The following is an 8,752-nucleotide window of genomic DNA, read 5'->3' as shown; positions in this document are numbered from 1 at the left end:
GCTTGACATTTCTAGTGTTTATGGTATAACGATCAAGCGTTACTTTATTTGAGTGATATTATAAATTTCAAAGGTTTTCTCATTTTGATATATTTATTTCAATTTTTATGAGTGACTCAGTTATATTCTAGCTAAGTTTTATATTAAATTAAATATTTAATTAATAAGATGATTATAACAAAATTGTATCACAGAGAATGCCCAATTAGAAAGAAAATCAAACTGTGGAATAAAAATACGTTTTTCAACAGACGTAATTATTTTATAAAATTATGTTAAGATAATGCTATGAGCCAGCGTCAAGTTATAGTACTGTTAGGAAATAGATTACTTACAAGTAGTGCGAGGGCATTTTCCAAAGACAATCATACCGATTTTTTTGTTTTGTTTAATTTAAATTATTAATTTAATATTTTTATGTTGGTATACTTAACTGAGTATCTAGCCGGTTCTTCTTAGTTGAATATTCATTCAAAATCCTAGTGATTTACTTTTTTAATCTTATAATATTACGATTTTAATTATAATATTTTTGATTTAATTTTGTAAGCGCTTTCTTGCAGTCATAATTTTGTAAATTTATTTAAAGCGAAGTTAGCATTAATCGGTTTTCAATGTATCTTGAAGAACCACGAAACAATTTTTGCTGTATATTTTAAGGTAATTTCATTTAAAATGGTTTCCGTTTTAGTAATTATATCTGCGATACGTACAGACGTTATTTATTAAAGTTAAATTTGTTTGGCGCCCATCCAATGTAGATAATGAAAATTATACAATAGTACTGTATAATATAGTGTTTTATATGTTATTATTAATTACATTAATTGGTGAAAAAATTAACAATGATCCGTTGAAATTACTCAAAAATCGTTTTTAAACGGGAAATCAAGTTAAATATTTATCATGTTTGATTCTATTTTTAATAAAACTTATCTTTAAATATATCAACATAAATATATTTCTACCTAAGTAAATAACATAGAAAAAAATGTCAACACTGTTTTATAAAAAAAAACCTTGGTTACAAAAATATATATATTCACAATATTATCGTCAAACGTCATGAAAAAGTCGAAAGCGTAGCTTTTTATTAGCACACAAAGTCAACATTACGTGAACGAATAAAAATACTTGAGAAACGACAAAAAAACGCTTCGCACGAGAAACATTAAACCCAGCGAGTTTTATTGCCAAAACAAATAACCATCTCAATTACACATTTCAAACAAAGAACCGGTAAACTCGACTGAGTTTTTAATAAAACGGCAGAGCCCGCGGTGTCAGATATGAATGCTGTTATTATGCATGCTCCTAGGCCACGCCATGCACGGCAGCTACGATGGCACAAATATACTGCGGCTATAAAGTATAATGCGCCCAGTTTAAGGGGTAGAAAACCCATTCACCTTCTCTAGTGGCTTTGTGCCTCCAGACTAGCGGGTTAAGCACTCCCTCGTCCCGAAACAATGACGGTTTTTTTAAAGCCTTTTAGTCTACATGCAATTCGAAAATAAAATGGATTGAATAAAGATTCCATCGGTTTGTATCGAGACAGTATAAGACAAAGGTTTCTTTTAAACGGAAATCTCTCGACGGCGTCGTGCTGACTAGACAACTTTTAGGTTAATTAAAACCTTGTTGGTATTTTCTGATTTAAACGGTGACTAAAAATGCATTGATTAATTATTGAAAATTATATAGTAATAAAGATTTTTTATTTTGTTGTTTGTTCAAAAAATAAATTAATGAAATAAAGTTTATAAATATATTTCGAATATTTAGATTTTTATCTTTTTTACAGTTTTAAGTTATGTAAAGTTATGTAAAACTTATGTAAAGTTTAATACCAGATAATAATATGACAGTGTACCACTATTTATGAATTTAAAAAACTTTAGATGTCACTGTATATTTAGATGTAGATATATACATAGGTAATTTATATAAATTCGTAATTAACTTAGCGAAACAAAACAATATGAAAATGTTATTATTAATAGCTTACCTACATGAAAAATAGTAAGGATTAAGAAGTCTATCGAGATTAAATAAATAATTAAATAAAAAAAAGTTTCTTTATTCTTCTAAAATATTTACTTTATTATAAACTAGTTAAATATAAATAATAACAAAACCCACGTCCACTCCTATCACTGACTAATTAAAAAAAATACTCGTTGAAAATGTATTCCAGTGTAAGTAACGGAAGCAAATTTTAAACAAGTTTTAGAGAAAGTGTACAGTAGAATTCAGCTACAATGTGTACAACATAAAACTTTATAACGCGAACTTCTGCTCCACTTTCCTATTAGAACGAGGTAAAATGTTGCAGTTGCGGTCACATCGCTAACCCCAGACTAATCCAATATCGAGGCCAGGGAACCATACAAATTTATTAGTCATCCTTTTTTCACTAGACCTGCCTAATATTTTTATTTTTAACCGAATAAAAATAAAATAAGCTTTGAATTTAGCTGAATATGTACTATTTTTTATATTTAATCTCTCCCGTAAAATTTTTTGAATAAAAATAAGTTGATTTTTGATTGTATAAAATATAACAATTGTTGTCTTCGTCATAATAATTTTTATAAATAATTCGATAATGTTGTTTAATTGTACTGAAAACAATTTATGCTATTTAAAATCAGACAAACATTTATAATGGTATGTAAACACAATTATCATAGTTACAGTTATAATTCAACATCGTTGTATTTCAATTGACTCTTGATTGAAACAATAATACCGTTTAAATAATAGTATAATCAAAAAATTAAGTCATTGTTCATTCATAAGCATAATTATATTATTTCAAATTATTTTGAATAAGAATGAAAATGAAAACATTTTCACTTTCATTTTAGAATTCGATTTTGTCCTAAATTGATAAAAATATTTTTTAAGGTAGGGTATAAGGGTTTTTAGATGTGAGTTTAGTTCTTATACAGTAGTTACCTTTTTCTATTTACAGCTTTTTTTTTAAAGCTGACATTAATTAAATATGAAAGCATCAAAGTTGAAGTTGGTGTTAGTAACAAAGAATAGAGGCGCCCACCCATTTCGAAGATTAGCCATCTGAACGAGTGTGCAAACCCAGATACACTCTATATACTAACTCTCGTATTCCGATAGGACAGGAATGTAAAAAACGAATAAATCAAGACAGGTCAACGCCTAACCAATGGCTCAAACACTACCGAGTCCAAAGCTTTGATTTGCTTCTTACCCGCCGCTGGTTTCGAACTCGGTACATTGAGACCTTCAACTTTATAAGCTAGCTACTGAACCTACACGGCAATTAACGAAGAAAGTGGTTTTATCCTATTAAGCTGTATTCTTTTTAAAGTTTTACCTGTTAATAAAACAGCAAATCCAAATCATGTAACGTTGAATGTTGTTTAATTGACTTTAATGGTTCAGTATCCAAAAGGTGAAACCCTATTATATGCTGTCTTCTGTAAGAACGCACATCATAACCCTCTTGTAAAATGTTGTAACCGACTATCTATGATATGCTATTTTGATACGTACCTCCATAATTTATTGATATAATTAATAGTCAATTTAGCATGATCATAATGTACCTTGTTATTAACGTTAGGCGATATATCATAAACATTACGTTTCCTAATGTATAAATAAAGTCATCATACAGCTGTGATTGTGACCGTGCGCCGCAGCCGTGCGACTGCGTCAAGTACCCTCAATATGAATTTGTGCAATAAATGTTCTAAAAATATTACAAAAAGAAGTCCTGGATTAGAATGTAGTAAATGTGAGAAAGTGGTTCATAGCAATACTTCATGCTCAGGTCTTACCAACAAACAAATTGCTGCACTACGTGCTGCTGAAAATTTGGACTGGACATGCCAAGAATGTCATAACTCTTCCTTTAGGCGTAGCTCCTTTTTCATACCGGAGGAGAACGAAGACGAAGAAACGTCTCAAGATTCAGCGGAAGTTTCCAAGAACGTCAAACAACTTTTGAAAGAAATGACAAAGGAAATGGAAAAAGCTATACAACGGGAGATGAAGGATTTTATGAAATCATTACAATATCAGAGCGATAAAATGGATGAAATAATGGAAAATATTGAGTTTTGTAAGCAATCTATTCAAGAATTAAAAAGAAAAAATACAGAATTAATGAATAAAAATTCTAATTTAGAAACTAGAATGAACGCTTTAGAGCAACGTCAACATGAAATAGAACAACAGAAATTAAATAATCAGCTAGAAGTTTTTAATATTCCGACCTCTGATGACAAAGAAATTAAGATTATAGCCGATAACATTGCAAAAAAATTACATATGCCATACGAAGATATTGTTAGTGTACAGGCAAATAGCTCAACGCGAAAAGAGAACACCGGAACAATTCAAATAAAAATGAAAAATACTGAAACCGTTCATAAATGGTTGTCTGTATCTAAATCTACGAAAATTTTAGTTAAAGATATAATAGTCAACGAAAGTGAAAAATCATGTAATAAAACTGTGTTCTTGAAAGAATCTCTTACGCCTTACAATAAAAAATTGCTATGGAATGCAAAACAGAAATTAAAAGACGTCTACAAGTTTATATGGTGTAAAAGAGGAATAATTCGTGTACGAAAAAACAGCGACTCCGAGCAAATCATACTGAGGTCACTAGAAGATATCAATAAGCTTATATAAGTAGATTAGTCATTTCTTTGGTTATTCATCATTCTATATTTGTATTAGTTTTGTTAAATTGTGCCTAAATGGATGAAATCAACGAGGAGGTAACTGAAATTTATAATTGTTCAAATTTGTATGATTTTATAAAGAATATACCTAATAATAATACTATAACCTTGTCTTGTGTTCATGTAAATATAAGGTCCATGATTAAAAATTTCTCAGCCTTAGAACAAAGCATTAATATGTGTAATAAAGTTCTGGATATCATAGTTGTAACTGAAGCTAACATCACTGACTCAATAAGTAATATGTATAATTTGGAAGGGTATGAAATGCACACAGCGTTGCGTAAAGCGAGAAAAGGCGGTGGAATTATTATCTATATAAATAAAAAAATTAAGACTACTATTATTAAATCACAAACAAATAACTTTGAATGTATTCTAGCTTAAATTAAAACACCAAACAATTGTACTACAACACTGTGTGCAATCTATCGTCCACCTAACTACAACAAACACTCATTTCTAAAAGAACTTGAACAACTCCTGAAAAGTTTCCATTGTAAAAACGATTCGCTCATAATAGGTGATGTAAATATAGATTTAAAATCAGATAATCCTGTAAAACATAACTATATAAATATGATGTCTAGCCTAGGTCTAGTGTGCGGGATCTCAGATTACACACGAGTTGAATTATGTAATAATAAAATTTGTAAATCATGTATTGACCACATATTTATCAAATCCCGTTCACTAGATCTATACACAGCAGCGCTCGACACTGTACTAGCGGACCATCGAATGATTGCATTGGCCTGCGTTGGCTCAACGCCTATACAGGGATGATCGAATAAAATACAAAATATTAATTAATAATAACCGTCTAAACAATTTTTTCAACGATATTAACTGGACGTCTGTGGAATCTTTGAAATGTCCTTTAGAAATATATGAATTAATTAAAAATAAATTTAATAATTGTTATAACGAATCAAAAGTAAAAATCAAAATCAAAAATAATCCTAGGCGTATAAATAATAATTGGATAAATGAAAGTATAATTAAGGCATGTAAATTCAGAGATAACCTATTCAAAAAATGGAAAAAGGATGTTCACAATATGATACTAAAACTTCAATATAATAAAGCAAGAAATTATGCAAATAAAAAAATTAATTACTTTAAAAATAAATACTATAAAAAAGAAATACATAAACATAGAAAAGATTATAGACAATTGTGGCAGTTATTAAATTCACTAACAGGTAGAATAATATTACAATCTTTTAACAAAAAATCAACTTCAATTCAAGATATAACTAATCAATTCGCAAAATCTTTTGATAACGGCGTAAAAAATATAATTCCTTCGTGCAAGATTCCTCTACTAAACATAAATAATTATAAAAAATCAGTAAATGTCACGTGTAGATTTGTTAAAGCTAACGAATATGAAGTCTCAAAAATCATAAAATCACTTAACATCAATAAAACGGCCGGAATAGATAATATTAGAGCAGTTGATATCAAAAAACTATATGAAACATTTACTTCTATTCTTGTAAAGTTTATTAATAATAGTGTCATATCAGGACTTTATCCTAAAGATCTAAAATCTGGCATTGTAAGACCTATATTCAAACGAGGAGATGGTAATAAATTTGAAAATTATAGACCAATAACTATTCTCCCTATAATCGATAAAATTATGGAAAAGTTCATTAGCCAACAAATATACACATTTTATAAAGAAAATAATATATTATATAATAATCAATTCGGTTTTCAGCTCAAGAAAAGTACCACACAACTACTATCAATGTTTACAAATTCCGTTAATAAACATTTAAATAATAAAAAACACGTTTTGGTAGTTTTTGTTGACTATACGAAAGCTTTTGATACATTGCGACATAATACACTACTTGAGAAATTGGAAGACAACGGTATTAGAGGTCCACTGTTAAACTGGTGGCGTAATTATCTAACTGACAGAACGTACCGAGTTAAAATTTCTGACACTATTAGTGACGAGATACAAGTGACAGAAGGAACAGCGCAGGGTTCAGTATTAGGTCCCCTTCACTATATAACTTATGTTAACGACCTCGGAAATGTCATCAGGCAATGCGAAATGTACCAATTCGCTGATGATACATGTCTCTTGTCAGCTCATCGCGATATAAAAGAAGCAACGAAACAAATACAACACGATTTTAATCAATTGGCGAAATGGTCTCATGACGTTGGTCTTGTAATCAATCAAGAAAAAACAAAAGCAATGTACATAAGTTCAAGTCACAACAGACACACTGGAAATATAAAAATTATTGCTCATAGTCATCAATGCTTTCACAAACCATACGTTGATTCATGCAACTGTTCTTGCATTGACACAGTTATAAGTCAACGCTATCTTGGAGTAATCATTGATAGTAATTTAAATTGGAAGGATCATATCAATAGTATATGCGACAAATTAAGAACCTTATTAGCTAAATTAACAATAATTAAAACTAAAATTCCCTTTTCAATTTTATTAATGCTATACAAATCTCTTGGTGAATCAATAATATCATACGGACTAAGTAGCTATGGCCTAACCTTTAAAACAAATATCGAACGTATTTACAACCTTCAACTAAGACTATTAAAAACTATTGTACCCAAAAAAATTAAAAACCAATTTCGAAACGACCCTGGCCAGTTATTTAATTTTTGCAAAGTAATGCCAATATCTACTAAAATTAAATATACAATATTATCAGAACAATACTTAAATTCAAAATTACAAATAAAAAAATGTCATAATAAATTTACTAGAAACATTATAAATCAAACATTGGAGATCCCTAGATATTCAAATTTTTACGGTAAACGAGTTCTGGAATATATTGTTCCTACCTTATTAAACAATTTACCTGGAAATATTAAACAAAAAATAAATCATAAAAATTATAAAACTGTACTTAAAAAATACTTTCTAGATCAACCTGTATAGGAGAGCAAAACAGAGTCAAACTTGTTTTTATATAAAAATAAAATCAATTTACCCACATATTTATAATAAGTATATTTTATTATTCGTAGTACAAATCTTCTTTGTGCAAAAAAAAAAAAAATATAACAGCTGTATTGTGTGTGTTTTGTCTTTTGTAAACTTTTATTATTATTATTACTAACTACTGTTTAAGAATCGTCAGAGCACAGTAAAACCGACTGTGGTTTATGCTGCACTGATTATATGAAATATTTGTTATTTTTTTCTTAGTAAATAAATAAATAAAAAAAAAAAATAAAAAAAAAAAAATGGGTAGGCTAACAAACAAAGTCATCTGATAAATTAGAAATGCTGACAAAATGGAAATTTAACCATTCAGTGTTCATCGCTGCCCATAAGCTCCGTAAGGAATACGGCCATACTTTCACCAACCCTTGGAATCATAATGGTACAGCGCATGTAACTGTAATTACACTGGGTCACCCACCCTTCAAACTGGAACTATAAATCATTTTCTTTTTTGCAGCAGAATGAGTTATGCCACCAACATCAGGCGCTGAAATGGAATAGTTGATAAGTTAATGAAAAAAATGGAAGAAAAACTGATTCACTTCGAGATAATAACTTTTTTCAAAAAAAAATTAATTGAATGATTACATATTCATACTTTAGTAATACGTAAGTATTCGGTGTTTTTTTAAAAAAATATTACGTATACTGTTACTAAAAATCAAATAATACGTAGTATAATTATCCGTGATTTTCGTGTATCTTATCTAATGTTATTTTAATGTGCCTGCATGTGTTTATTCCACAATACTTACTCATGACAATACTAACTAATACTATTTGGTGGTAGGCCTTAGTGCTGTTTGGGTAGATACCACCCCCTCACTAGATATTCGTCCGACAGGCAGCAATGCTTTGCATTTTTGTGTTTCGGTTTCAAGAGTTAGTGAGCCAGTGTTACTACAGACACAACGGATATAGCATCTTAGTTCCCAAGGTTGGTGGTGGATGGGCGATGTAAGGAATGTTTCTTAGAGCGCCAATGTCTATGGTCGGTGGTAACCAC

This window comes from Vanessa atalanta, chromosome 1 (genome assembly GCF_905147765.1).
Source record: "Vanessa atalanta chromosome 1, ilVanAtal1.2, whole genome shotgun sequence".
NCBI classification, from domain to species: Eukaryota; Metazoa; Arthropoda; class Insecta; order Lepidoptera; family Nymphalidae; genus Vanessa; species Vanessa atalanta.
The sequence above is the reverse complement of the archived record's forward strand: the minus strand, read 5'-3'. Positions refer to the sequence as shown.